At 33.4% G+C, this 15,885-nt stretch overlaps 1 protein-coding gene across 2 annotated transcripts in view; it reads right to left on the bottom strand.

Moving 5' to 3' along the window:
• LOC140040873 (uncharacterized) overlaps positions 1-13,912 on the bottom strand; it is a 53,122-nt gene extending 39,210 nt beyond the window's left edge. The window contains exon 1 of one of the 2 annotated variants that reach the window (XM_072087123.1): positions 13,697-13,912. The gene's annotated coding sequence lies outside the window, so the exon portion shown is untranslated. Of the gene's footprint in view, positions 1-9,796; positions 10,118-13,696 lie in introns of those variants that run through there. The other variant, XM_072087124.1, reaches the window with a different exon arrangement.
• Positions 13,913-15,885: the final 1,973 nt, after the last annotated feature.

Raw genomic sequence — 15,885 nt, 5'->3', positions numbered from 1 at the left:
GGGTATAAAACTATAAACATAGGATCAAAATGGAATGGAAGGTTTTAACTTTTAAACTACATTTGAAATAATAACCATCGTGAAGTAGGGAGGGGGAGGAGAAGGGGATATCTTTAATAGAGTGGTTGGTATACAGTAAAACAAATATTGATTGGGGTTTTTATATGGCAGGGGTCTGTGTTACATTATGGAGGGTCAAATATGTTGTCAACATTTTGAAATAGTTGAATACTAATAAAATTGTGAATGTAGGTTTGAACCATAATAAAGCAAACTATTCTACTTTTTATATTTTTTACTATATTTTTAAATCAACACATTGGGAATTTTGAAATCTTGCAGCGAGACTTGATCAAATATGTACATGCACCATTATTCAAACAATAAGGCGTGCACTGACATTAGCAGATTGTTGACATTGGGTTAGCCACTAATATTAGCGTAAACAAGAATTATTTACATGTGAGCAGACTCTGGTTACTGTACAGTATAGCATAGTACTAGTATTGTGTAGCCCTACACTACGACCATTCTATCCACTTTAATGATATTTTCAACTATTGCACTATGAAGTAATTTTATGCCAAGTCAGACGGATGTATGATATCAGCAGTTTTTTTATTGTTAATATTTCGTTTACAAGTCTTTTTTTCCAGTTCAGGAGTTCTTTTATTTCTAATTTCGATCCCTCAAACAGTTCCTGTTTTTGTATCCAATTTAAATTATAAATTCCTTATTTTTGGACAGTTTCTAATAAATACAAATGAATGAAAATATCAAACCTAGAATAGAAGTTGACAAAGTGTTAATTTGGCCCCAGGTAAACTTGGTTTCCACTATAGGACGCAAGGACGTAAGCGCAATGCAAGTGCAAATTTAGATAATCCCTAGCTTGTGATTGCTTTAAATTGCTACGTCGCGTTATTTCCTAGTGCGAACCAAGCTTTAGGAAGAATTTGATGACATTAACAAGGTCATATACATGACTGCAGTAGCGTGCTCAATTTAGTGATTACCGTCCGAATGACCAACCGACCGACATGTACTGTAGTAAGCTGTAAAAATTGATTCAGTTTTTTAAGATCATAATGTACTGTGATGTACTGTATGACTACTGTACTAAAAATATATCAGGACATATTTCAACTATTCTTGTATAGGTATATAGCCCCAAAAACGTTGCTAACAATTATCTGAATACAGTAGCTGTCTGCAAGTCGAGAAAAATCCAATCCTATCGTTACGCTACATTGAGCAACGAAAGTTTGCATAATAATTGAACCATAAAAACTGATTTGCAAATTGACTCTTATGAAATCATCACTACATAATATGTCATGCATATATCAAATCATTTTCCATATTGATTTGAACGCCCAGTAACATTTTAATCAATTCTTTACCGAGATACTTGGATAATCAGACATATTTTCTGTCTAAATGAATACAGTGCAATTGTCTTGACAAATACTGTAAATTGATACCAACAATACTATTTTTAATTAAGGCATGGAATAAAAATTGTTATCCTTGGAGATAATTGATTCTAAAAATTAAAATGATGATGAATAATAATAATAATTAATATTTATTCTGAAATATATTTATTATAAATAATAATTTAAAAAAACAAATAAAAATAAATAAAATATTAGTGATTAAAAGACTCTATAGGCAATCATTACAATAAACGAAGATGTTAGATTGGACGTTAAATGCAATTACTTCGGTAGTATAAAAATGCTATTTTATTTTCTATTTATTTAAAAAAAATTTGATGGCAGTTTGGAGGCAAGTCTCCTGGAGAGGCCAGATAGCCACATAGCCGTTAAGGCTAGTGGCTAATAAAGCGGTTTACAAATAGCTTCCAAATAAATTATTATTATTATTTCTTCTTTTTCTTAACCTATTTCTTTCCATTGCAGGACGAAGGACTCTTTACCAATTGACCATTCACTTATGTCTCTAGCTATTCTTAAATGCCATGCAATGCCACCATGTGTTGTAAGTTCATCCCACCATCTTATCTTTTGTCTCCCTCTGCCTCTATTGTACTGTAGGTTCTTGGAGTCCAATTTGTTAGTCTGACTGTCCATCTGTTGTCATATCTCCTGGCCAGATTTCCTGCCCACCTCCATTTACACAAACCAAAAGTGGTGTTGGTAGTCTATGCTTATTATGTCCTGAACTCCTGATTTAGATCTGAGATTTGTATTTGACACTTTATCTTTCTTTGTAACACCTATTAGTATTCTTTCCATTGCCCTTTCTGTCAAGCCTTTTCCAAGACGCAATAGTAATGGTCCATGTTTCAGAACTGTAGATAAGGGTTGGTATGATGCATTGGTTGAAGACCTTTTCAACGAGATAGGTACTGACCTAACCCTAACCCTTATTATTATTTAATAACAAAAAAAAAAATTTCTAATGCATTAGACAATCTACACAAATTCTATTAGTATTGGTATTATTACAATATTGAATAAATTCATCTGGTTCCAAATAAGGTAATTTATTTCTTTTTGTTTCTTTGGTTCAACATAAAGTAAAAATCCACAAAAATTGGTATTACAAGTCATTGGGAGTGGAGTTGTCCTGTCAAGAGAAAAACCCCTTGGCATCTGACAGGATTTGAACCAAATCAGTAGCAGCTGAGCATCTACTGTACTGTACAGTAAACCACCAGGACAGGCTATAACTCCACTCCATAAGTAATGCTTTATTGTTGTACTGTACTGTAGGTGTCAGACATTAACTGTTTGGCTATCTTTCTTTGTACTTTATTACCTAATATGGTATTTTTCATTCTATTAATTCAGCAACAGCAGCTGTATACACTGTGTAACCATGGACATTATTGTGTAACCATGGGGAATAAATACTGTACTATTACTAAACGAAAAATTGCATAAAGACAAAAATTGTTTGTCAAATCAGTGACAAATGGCAAGGTTCTATAAAGGCTGTATGTACAATAAGCCTGCACCTCTGTGTGTGTGAGTAAATAAGACTGATAGTAAAGTGCTTGTGACAGCTATAATAAAAGATTGTAGTATGGAGAGAAATAAAGAGTGTTATGAATGTTATTGTGTACAGAGTGCAACTTTACATTTGGGGCTTATACAGTAAATACATTTGAGAAGCTTGTTAAGTGGAGTGGAGTTAGCCAATATACAGTACTGTACAATGCTAAAACAAAAACAATCAAAACATTAGAAAAACGTTAAGCTCTGTCTGCACTATCAAACTTTATATAACAAAAACATGTGATGTGCCCATATACTATATTGTATGGACATGATGTCATATCACTACCATATTTGGGCACATGCACACTTTTTTTCTCCTCTAGTTTGATAGTGTAGACAGAGCTGCAGTGAATACTGTATGTATAGTAGGCCTATAGTAGGGCCTGTTTTTTGTAAATGTACATAACTGTAGTTTCCATCAGTACTACATATCTATCCATAAGACAAAAGATCCTAAACACTATACAGTAACTTCAATTCCTTTTTAGAAAGCCTTTCTTTCGTTTGAGTGGTTTTGCAAAGTTCATAAAATTAACAGCAGGTAACTGACCTTGCTAATTTAAAGACTGACCTGGAAAATTTGTTAAAATGTCAAAGGTCAACAATATAATAGCAAATTTTTCCATTTGCATCAGAGCTATTAAACTGTACCCTTTTATTTATCATCGTTTACAGTAGCTATTGTATTTTATTATAAATATTTTACTACAGTATTTAAATTACTTTCGTATATTATTATTACAATATACAACGGACCAATAAGCAATAAATCTTTGCATAAATATAGCTATTAATTAATAATGTATAAATTATTTAAACATTACTCATATTATTTATTCATAAATACTAAAGGATTTAAATTCAAATAAAAGTAAATAATTTTTTAATTACTTTTTGTGGTATTACTTAAATATGGTAGTAGTAAAAACTACTGTATGGGCCTGTTCGTAGGGGTTGAAAATACCAGCTTATTCCCGATTTCCGTTCGCGTGATCCAATTAACTTTTGCCTCAGGCTACAAAAAATTCGAGGTAAAATGTTCACCAAATTTGCAGGTTATTTCAGCGATAATCCAATTATACTCGGCCTTCGAGGATAATAAATCTCCGATAGAGGCAATGTGTCGCTGCCTAGGCCCGTCATTTCTCCTACGAAGCTCTTCCATACACGCTTCGAGAGCGATCGTCAGCTGGTGCTGTCCTTGTTGGTGTAGACCGCTTAGTAGGCCTAGCTGGTCGGGGAGCCGCTGGTCGGTGGTGTTTCCGTCGTGTAACATTGGGCTCAAATTCTTCGTCAATGAGTAAAATAATGGTCGTCAGGAGAAGGCATATTTCGGCAGGATTATCGGCGTTAAGAGGCATAAGGTTTGTCGCAAGGATAAGCAGTGTAAAAGGTAGCAAGTAATTGTTATTGTAAAGAAAGATCGCGAGTAAAAAATATACAACACGAAACTAGCGTGCGAAAATGGGGTCGTAGGTTGTAAAGACAACTGACCTTAAAACGTAATTTCCGGTTTGTGATTCGTCGATTAAGCATTTAAGCGGTTAAATATTTCAAGTACGAACAACGCTCAATTTATAACCCGAGGCATGGGTGAAATTAAGCGCTTATTTTAACCACCGTACGAACACGACCTAAGATCATACAAACAGGTACATCCTAGAAACTGGATACTAATTTTAGAACATATGTCATAATCACGCATACAGTAATTGCAGTGCAGACAGTATAAAACATGATGGTATCAGTATTTTTCATTATAATTTCATCTACAATACTGGTATAGAAACATGCTCTGAGAATAGAGAATGAGTAGGAAAAATGAAAGAGTCAGCAAATTGTTAAGTACGTACAGTACTTGAACAAGACCAAATTACCAGCATTCTTCACCATGCACTGTCATGTTTCTGTTGTTCTTGCGTCATTGCGTAAAATCAAATGGATTTTCCATAGCGATTTTTGCATTTTCGTTTCCGACTTGTGAATGCACAATACAGCACTTTGCGTTGATACGCCACTGTGTTGCGTTACATTGCGTCATAGTGGAAACCATGTTTGATTATTAGGGAGAGAGACTTTTTTTTGGCCTACAGTGCTGTTCAGTACATTTTACACTAGCTCCATATTTTAATTTAATTTACAGTTTTATACAAAACTGGAATGGTAAACTATTGTACCGTCTTTAAAGGCACTGTGATAGAGATTACTAGATTATTTAAAATTTCAATAAGGAGAAAATAAAAACAACTTGTTGAACAAGGAATAAAAACTAAAGCTGTGTCTACACTATCAATTTTGTTGTGACAAAAAAATGTGATGCTCATATATGGACATGATGATATCATGTCAACTATCATATTTGGTTATATTACTACCATTTTGGGCACATAATTTTTCGTCAAACTAGTTTGATAGTGTAGACAGATCTTTATTTAAGCCACTTGACACAATTTCTTTCTGATCCCGGAACTAAATATAATTTAAGGAATTTACTACTTTATACACTTGAAAAAAATTATTTATCAAAAACAATTAAAATGGCAGCATTGTTAAATTATCTACAGGTATTAATATTTAATTACAAATTATTCATTCAACTTTATTTCAAGAGGGTACAAGTATGGTACTACTGCAGTATACAGAGCACACTTAAAGATGTCCTCTACACAAATAACTAACAAATATAGGGTATTGCTAAACTGCGCAAACACTGCGCAAACAACAAAAAAAGCTGCGCAAACCTCCTTCAAAACAATTATTATTGATTAGAACCCAACTAGAACTATATAGGGAGACAATTTATGAGAAAAAAAATTTGAAATTCCTTTAAGTTTGCCTTTTTTTGGGTTAAAAACTTCAATTTTTGGGAAAATTACTGATTTCACAGTGCAAACAACAAAAAATGCTGCGCAAACCTCCTTCAAAACAATTATTATTGATTAGAACACAACTAGAACTATATAGGGAGACAATTTATGAGAAAAAAAATTTGAAATTCCTTTAAGTTTGCCCTTTATTGGGTGAAAAACTTCAATTTTTGGGAAAATTACTGATTTCACAGCGCAAACCTCCAAAAAAAGCTGCGCAAACCTCCTTTAAATCAATTAATAATATTGATTAAAACACAACTAGACCTATATAGGGAGACAATTTATGGGGAAAAAATTTAAAATTCCTTTAAGTTTGCCTTTTTTTGGGTGAAAAACTTCAATTTTTGGGAAAATTACTGATTTCACAGCGCAAACAACAAAAAAAAGTTGCGCAAACCTCCTTCAAAACAATTAATATTGATAGAACACAACTAGAACTATATAGGGAGACAATTTATGGGGAAAAAAATTGAAATTCCTTTAAGTTTGCCTTTTTTGAGTGAAAAACTTCAATTTTTGGGAAAATTACTGATTTCACAGCGCAAACAACAAAAAAAGCTGGGCAAACCTCCTTTAAATCAATTAATATTGATTAGATAACAACTAAACTATATAGGGAGACAATTTATGGGAAAACAAATTTGAAATTCCTTTAAATTTGCCTTTTTTTGGGTGAAAAACTTCAATTTTTGGGGAAATTACTGATTTCACAGCTCAAAAAAAAAAAGCTGCGCAAACCTCCTTCAAAACAATTAATATTGATTAGATAACAACTAAACTATATAGGGAGACAATTTATGGGAAAACAATTTGAAATTGCTGTAAGTTTGCCTTTTTTTTTAAATTAAAAAATTTAAATTACAGATTTCACAGATTTCACAGTTTGCGTGGCATTGATTCCTTACTTTATTAAGAATTTCAGGGTCTGTCCTTACATATGATTGATTGTATTAGAGTTCCTATGTGGTGCAGTTACGTTTAACACTCCTCTGTATTCGTGAACAGCTACATATTTTCCAATTATTGTGTCATCAATGTAAGTAATTTTCCGTTCGTAATTGGTGGCACATTTCTTAGAATAATAACGATGGACATTAATAGTTTTTAACCAAAAAAAGGCAAACTTAAAGGAATTTCAAATTTTTTTCCCCATAAATTGTCTCCCTATATAGGTCTAGTTGTGTTCTAATAAATATTAATTGATTTAAAGGAGGTTTGCGCAGCTTTTTTTGTTGTTTGCGCTGTGAAATCAGTAATTTTCCCAAAAATTGAAGTTTTTCACCCAAAAAAAGGCAAACTTAAAGGAATTTTAAATTTTTTTTCTCATAAATTGTCTCCCTATATAGTTCTAGTTGTGTTTTAATCAATATTAATTGATTTAAAGGAGGTTTGCGCAGCTTTTTTTGTTGTTTGAGCTGTGAAATCAGTAATTTTCCCAAAAATTTAAGTTTTTCACCCAAAAAAAAGGCAAACTTAAAGGAATTTCAATTTTTTTTCCCATAAATTGTCTCCCTATATAGTTCTAGTTGTGTTCTATCAATATTAATTGTTTTGAAGGAGGTTTGCGCAGCTTTTTTTTTTTTGAGCTGTGAAATCACTAATTTTCCCAAAAATTAAAGTTTTTCACCCAAAAAAGAGCAAACTTAAAGGAATTTCAAATTTTTTTCCCCATAAATTGTCTCCCTATATAGGTCTAGTTGTGTTTTAATCAATATTAATAGATTTAAAGGAGGTTTGCGCAGCTTTTTTTGTTCTTTGCGCTGTGAAATCAGTAATTTTCCCAAAAATTGAAGTTTTTCACCCAAAAAAAGGCAAACTTAAAGGAATTTCAAATTTCTTTTCCCATAAATTGTCTCCCTATATAGTTCTAGTTGTGTTCTATCAATATTAATTGTTTTGAAGGAGGTTTGCGCAGCTTTTTTTTTTTTGAGCTGTGAAATCAGTAATTTTCCCAAAAATTAAAGTTTTTCACCCAAAAAAGAGCAAACTTAAAGGAATTTCAAATTTTTTTCCCCATAAATTGTCTCCCTATATAGGTCTAGTTGTGTTTTAATCAATATTAAGAGATTTAAAGGAGGTTTGCGCTGCTTTTTTTGTTCTTTGCGCTGTGAAATCAGTAATTTTCCCAAAAATTGAAGTTTTTCACCCAAAAAAAGGCAAACTTAAAGGAATTTCAAATTTCTTTTCCCATAAATTGTCTCCCTATATAGTTCTAGTTGTGTTCTATCAATATTAATTGTTTTGAAGGAGGTTTGCGCAGCTTTTTTTGTTGTTTGCGCTGTGAAATCAGTAATTTTCCCAAAAATTTAAGTTTTTCACCCAAAAAAGGGCAAACTTAAAGAAATTTCAAATTTTTTCCCCATAAAATTGTCTCCCTATATAGTTCTAGTTGTGTTTTAATCAATATTAATTGATTTAAAGAAGGTTTGCGCAGCTTTTTTTTTTTGAGCTGTGAAATCAGTAATTTTCCCTAAAAAAAATTTAAGTTTTTCACCCAAAAAAGAGCAAACTTAAAGGAATTTCAAATTTTTTTCCCCATAAATTGTCTCCCTATATAGGTCTAGTTGTGTTTTAATCAATATTAATAGATTTAAAGGAGGTTTGCGGTGCTTTTTTTGTTCTTTGCGCTGTGAAATCAGTAATTTTCCCAAAAATTTAAGTTTTTCACCCAAAAAAAGGCAAACTTAAAGGAATTTCAAATTTTTTTTCCCATAAATTGTCTCCCTATATAGTTCTAGTTGTGTTCTATCAATATTAATTGTTTTGAAGGAGGTTTGCGCAGCTTTTTTTGTTGTTTGCGCTGTGAAATCAGTAATTTTCCCAAAAATTGAAGTTTTTAACCCAAAAAAAGCCAAACTTAAAGGAATTTCAAATTTTTTTTCTCATAAATTGTCTCCCTATTTAGGTCTAGTTGTGTTCTAATCAATATTAATTGTTTTGAAGGAGGTTTGCGCAGCTTTTTTTGTTCTTTGCGCTGTGAAATCAGTAATTTTCCCAAAAATTGAAGTTTTTCACCCAAAAAAAGGCAAACTGAAAGGAATTTCAAATTTTTTTTTCCCATAAATTGTCTCTCTATATAGTTCTAGTTGTGTTCTATCACTATTAATTGTTTTGAAGGAGGTTTGCGCAGCTTTTTTTGTTCTTTGCGCTGTTAAATCAGTAATTTTCCCAAAAATTGAAGTTTTTCACCCAAAAAAAGGCAAACTTAAAGGAATTTCAAATTTTTTTTCTCATAAATTGTCTCCCTATATAGTTCTAGTTGTGTTCTAATCAATATTAATTGTTTTGAAGGAGGTTTGCACAGCTTTTTTTGTTGTTTGCGCAGTTTGCGCAGTTTGCGCAGTTTAGCAATACCCACAAATATACAGACAGTTTAATATCAGAACATCAAATTACTACATTACTGTATCCTAAATTGTTTTTATAAAAGTTTTAACTACTTTACAGTATATTTAAATCAAAATTCAGAGATGGCACTGGCAGGCAGACATTCACAAAAAATCATTGCTTATCTTCAAAATATAATTTAACTTGGTTTTAAAATTAGAAAATGATTGCTATTAGTATTATTAAATAAAGGAAGAGAATTTAGCTCCAGGAAGTGGCTCTGTAGTGTAATAAAAATTTAATAAGGTAAACAAACTGTAGAGTAATTTTAGGTTTGGAGACAAAAAAATGTCCAAAACTATTGGGTTTTTTAAAGACGGGCAATTATATAATTCTCAACAGTCCACATTACTAACTGCAATATTGACTGTTAGTTTTAGTTAGAGATACCTGATACTGTATACTTTATCTTCGCCTATGAATGAATCTTTGTCTTGGAACCTTTGGAAGATCATCAAGACATGTTCACAACTTTATAATAATTAATAAAACTGTAATAAATATTGTTACCTGTATTTAAACTGAAATTATTCCCTGTTTACCAAAATCAGCTAACTGTACTGTATGCATGTACAGTGTACAATTGTATTCTAAAGAATGTATAGTACCGTCCTTATAGTAGTTTTACAGACTTGTTTTGGATTTGGATTTCCACCATTACAAATGGGATATTTTTAGAATCAACTATGACCTTAAGCAATAATTATTCCATTACGATTTACTATTGTATTGCAAGCCATTATTGACAATTATAACTTTATTAGATGTCACTGTATAAGCTACCAGTTGATGTCACAATTTATTTAATCTAGTCAGGTGCAAAACATAAAGTATAGTATTCAGTTTGAAATGCAGTAATAGAGGATTACAAACAAAAAATCAAAATATGTGCACACAAAAAATATAAACAAAATGTGTTTGTGTTTACAAATTTGTGACAATTTTAAATGGCATTGTAAAGAAAGCCTCGGGCTTACCGTATAATAAAGTTGTTTCGAATGAAGGACAAAAGTCAGTTTCTATTGCAAAATACTGTATATTACACAGAACAGTGAAACCTTTCAGTGTTCTCCCCAGGCCTTTGAAGCGTCACGGTACCGTGACGCTTGGGTTCTCTACCGTGACGCTTAAAACCTTATCCGTGACGCTTAAAAATAACAACAATCTAAAAATAGATTAACAGGCAGGAGGTACGGTACTTTCTCTGCGGCATGCATAAAGAGCCTAATGCACACGAGACACGTGACATGACCACTAGACGAAAAACAAAAGACTGCGTAACAAAGTGTTAAACAACTGAGACTCGCTTTCACCGGCCGCCGCCGAGAGATGTAAACACGTGTTTTGTTACTGCCATGTCTCTCTTTCGATCTCTAGTATTTGGCTGTTGTCTAAAATGTAGTAACTTGTATATTGTAAATAAAGTAAATGATTGATTGTATTGTTTTTCTTGTAAAAATGTTATGTGTATTAAAAATAAATATCGATGATATTATTATTTTCAATATCACACTGAATTAATCGACTCTATCGGTGGGATTTACTCTTTCGTCGGTAACATACGCACGTCATCAAATGATTTCTAGGCGCAATTCAATGCTAGCTGCTTTGATCGTATAATACATTCAAGAAGGCTACGATCGTTTTCCTATTTGCTAGTGCGCTAAAGTCTTATTTCACTTAACTTAAGGTACATTTGTACGTCGGTGGGGGTAGAATGTTTTAGGCCCTACTTCGTGAGAAAGTCGAGTGACAAGGGATGTCACATGGTATTGTGATATATCAGTACTGCGATACTGTATGTCACATGGTGCTTTCACCGGCCGCCGCCGAGAGTGTAAGCACGTGTTTTGTTACTGCCATGTCTCTCTTTCGAATGTTTTCCTATTTCCTAGTGCGCTATGAAGTCTTATTTCCGGGCAACTAGAGGTGTCTTACTAATGAGTAGGCCTATAGTTTTATTTCATCGGGACTTGCCGCCGATGTTTGTATTTGAACGCAAAAAATGTTTTTTTATCGCATATGCTTACCCGCCGGCGGAAAAAAAAAGTAGGCTACGATCGTTTTAATGTTTGCTAACGCGCTATGAGGTGTCGTTTCCGGCTAACTACAGTTGCCTACTGATGAGTAGGCATTTTTTTTTTTCATATATCGCGTACAGTATGTTTAAGTAGGCTCAATCGGGCTGTTTGCTAGCGCGCTATGAAGTGTCCTTTCCGGCCAACTACAGAGTTGTCCTACTGATGAGTAGGCATTTTTTATTTCATCGGGGAATTCCCCTTGACGTTCGTAATGAACGCAAAAAATGTTTCTTATCGCGTATGTTTACCGGCGGAAAAAGCAGGCTACGATCGTGCGGTTTGCTAGCGCGCTATGAAGTGTCTTTCCGGCCAACTACAGAGTTGTCCTACTCATGAGTAGGCCTAGTTTTATTTCATCGGGGAATTCCCCTTGACGTTCGTATTGAACGCAAAAACATTTTTTTATCGCGTATGTTTACTGGCGGAAAAAGTATGCTACGATGGTTTTACTGTTTGCTAGTGCGCTATAAAGTTTCGTTTCCGGCCAACTAGAGTTGTCCTACTGATGAGTAGGCTAATAGATTAGGCCTATTTTTTCATTGGGGCTTCCCCCTGACGTTCGTAATGAACGCAAAAAATGTTTCTTCGCGTATGTTTACCGGCGGAAAAAGTTGGCTACGACCGTTTTGTTGTTTGCTAGCGCGCTATAAGTGTTATTTCCGGCCAAACCAGAGGTGTCATTCAACATAAATGTTATGTGCGAGAGTACCATTTCCGGCCATCTAGGGTGTAAATTACCCAAAATCGCTTCGCCACAGCCCCAACCATGGTGGGGCTGTGACTCAAGTACTTAGTGTCGGAATGCCCCTCCCCCTCGGGGGTGGGGGGGGGGGGCGGGCGGCCCCAAGCGTGACGCTTGATTTGAATCCTGGGGAGAACACTGCCTTTATCTACAGTATTTCTGAATCTTTGCATGTCGCTTTTACATACAGTAGTCCAATTCTTTATTCAAAACTCAGGATGAGACTCTGGCCACGCAATATTTATGCCCACCACATCAAACAATAATTTCAAAATTACAAAATCAACCAATCAAATACCACGATACATTAGGTGTGTTTAAATAAAATTATCTGATCATTATCATCATGAGACTGTTCTGTACAGCGATTATTACATTTATTATAATAATTATTATTAATAATAATAGTATTTCCTAGTAATCTAGATTATGCCTTTTTCATCCTTTAAAAATGCAAAATAATTATTTCAAGCAGATTTTGTCCCTCAATAGTATTGTCAATATGAGCAGCAATAAGAAATTTAATAGTTAAAAGCTAATTTGTACCATTTACATTAATGAACAGGGACTTTTAAATTGATAATTCAATTTTCAAGGTTAACTAACTGTACTGTAAAACAGTAAAAAGAGCGATAAATTATTAATAATTCATAGTATAATGTATTCAGTAGAGGGCAAAGTACTGTACATTTCAATACACATTTACAGGATTTATTCGTGGATAAAAAAAACCCAATGTTATGAGTGCATGAGTACTAATTGTCACATACTGTACAATATATATTGTTGCGTATATAAATTGTCATGTATAAAATGTGTATCCTTTAGGACAATCAATCGGGAGCAGGATGTTAAGCTAGCAAGTCAAAAAATATAATAATAAGAGGAATTTTGTGTTTGCTTCATTGTGGGTATTTTTTATTTTTTCCAAACTGGAAAACTGTATTTTTTTTCTCCTGCCTTCAGATAAAAAATTTCGTCTTATCTCATTTCTGCAACAGAAAAATTCTTGGTTGACAACGCAAGCATGCTAGGCCGGAACATTGAACGTTCAATTAAGTATTGCAGGCAGATTATAAAATTTGTATAATAAGCCTAGCTAGCTAGGCTAGGCCTATAGGCTATATATAATCTTATATTAGGCCTACTAGGCCCCTACCTAGGCCTATCTCTCTCTCTTTGACTCTGTCTAGAATAGAGTAGGCCTAGCTAGCTATGCTCTAAGACTCATCTAAAGGCCTTATAGACAGATTGTGTAGAAGGATTGGATGAAACTTCAGTTAAAACAGGAACGAAAAGGAAAAAAAATGTTTTTATTACCTATTAAAAAACAACAATAATTCATCAATGTTAGCGATAAATTAATTTAAAAGAAACTCGGTGTAAATAGGCATATAGGCCTAAGCCTGTAAGTAATTACTAATAGTCTAGCCTAGATAGACTGAGCCAGGCTAGGCCTTGACATCGAAATGTCAATTCATACAATCAGCTGTGTCTCTCTCTCAGCTCACTCAGCTGCCTGCTGCACACCTTTGGCCCAGCCCACAAAACGACGATAACAACAAAGAAAACAAATCTTTAGCTTACTGCTTGCTCCAAAATGCGCTTGACGTTTTCTAATTAGCTAACCATAGAAGAAAAATAAAACGTTGTAGGGTAGTATCCTGTGAATATATCCCGTAAACGGTAGAGACGATAGTCAATCGAGCTCATTTTCAATTTGCAGTAATAATTTCCTCCATATTTGCCTACGACAATCCTACAAAGTGTTTTTTTTCATCAGCAGCCAAAGAAAACTACTACTCGCGCGTACGACGACAACTCCTCGCTTTCGCTGTCAACTTTTTGGTTATTATTATGCAGCTGGCTGTGTAATGCTCTCTTGTTGTTTGTGTGCATGCTCAGACTGCATGAATATTAGAGGGCGATATATACAATATTATGGTTTTTAGCAGAAAACATTGTTAAAAATAATATTTATTGTGAATACACCCTTATACAAATATAAAAAATAAAAATTAGAGATACAACAATTTTTAGACAGCTCAATAAAAACGAAAAAGTAAACAACCTGGGCAAAGCGGAAAGTAATCATAGACAAATTATGTACAGTATTGCATTGTTTTAAAAACGATTTAGAATGATGGGTCTGAACAAAATTGACTTTTGTCAAACAGTCAACAACTTTTTTTCACTCCAAATATTTTAAGCAAAGAAGTGGAAGCACTTTTTAGAGGTATCCTAATAATATATTATTGTGTGTTTTTTTTTTATGTATTGTTTTTTGCCTTCAATATGGACAATGTTTTTGGTAGAATGGCTGAATATAACCTTTAATTATACAGATTTGGCTCAAACTCCTACTGGGTTGTGTTACATAAGTTATATAATAATAGAGTTTCCTGTGGGCATACGTGACTTTAATAAAGTTCAATGTGTCAACAACCTACAATTGTAATTTTTATATAACAAATATCAACATTACTTCTTTACTTTATATGATTTATTGCAACACTACATTATAGTATTCCAAAATGTTTTGTTATTGTTAATTCTTAATTTGTAATTTGATTTATTAGTCGAACATTACAACAAATATAAAAGAATAACAAATATAATATTAATATAAAGTTCAGCTGTTTAATCTAAATAATTATAGTCAGTCTGTTAAAATAATCAGGACTGCTGACTTAAAATTGGTTAAATTTGAAAAGGGAATTCATGAGAAGGATGTAGATTTGGGCTACTAAAAAATATGTACAAATATTTGTATGGGTTATTTTTAAACTGACTTATATTATTATATTATATATTGACTTAAAAGAAAGTTAATTTTTTTGCTAAGCAAGTTATGATTTTTATCAAACCAATGGTAAGAATCACGAGATTAGATGGTAAATACCTTCTTTTCTTACCATCTATAATCTCGTAATTTGTACCATTGGTTTGTTAAAAAAAATTACAAACCAGATGAACATTTACAATCATGTTATCATACTTTAAATCTGTTCCATGAACACTAGTCGATCACCAGTTTGATTTTATTTTATTTATTTATTTATTTTTTTTCCGGATTTTGGTTGATCAAGCCCAGTAGGACTACAGCTTTGTTTTTAAGATCGGATCCACTAGTCGATCACACCCAGTATGACTACCACTTTGATTTTATGATCGGATCCACTAGTCGATCAAACCCAGTAGACTACTGGTTTGATTTTGTTATCAGATCCACTAGTCAATCAAACCCAGTATGACTACCACTTTGATTTTATGAGCAGATCCACTAGTCGATCAAACCCAGTATGACTACAGCTTTGTTTTAAGATCGGATCCACTAGTCGATCACAGCCAGTAGACTACCGGTTTGATTTTATGATCGGATCCACTAGTCGATCAAACCCAGTATGACTAGCACTTTGATTTTATGATCGGATGCACTAGTCGATCAAACCAGTAGACTACCGGTTTGATTTTATGATCGGGTCCACTAGTCAATCAAACCCAGTACTGTATGACTACAGCTTTGTTTTAAGATCGAATCCACTAGTCGATCAAACCCAGTATGACTACCGGTTTGATTATATGATCGGATCCACTAGTCGATCAAACCCAGTATGACTACCGGTTTGATTATATGATCGGATCTATTAGTCGATAACACCCAGTCGGACTACAGCTTTGTTTTAAGATCGGATCCACTAGTCGATCAAACCCAGTATGACTACCGGTTTGATTTTATGATCGGATCCAATAGTTGATCACACCCAGTCGGACTA

This window comes from Antedon mediterranea, chromosome 2 (genome assembly GCF_964355755.1).
Source record: "Antedon mediterranea chromosome 2, ecAntMedi1.1, whole genome shotgun sequence".
Classification (NCBI taxonomy): Eukaryota; Metazoa; Echinodermata; class Crinoidea; order Comatulida; family Antedonidae; genus Antedon; species Antedon mediterranea.
The sequence above is the reverse complement of the archived record's forward strand: the minus strand, read 5'-3'. Positions and strand labels throughout refer to the sequence as shown.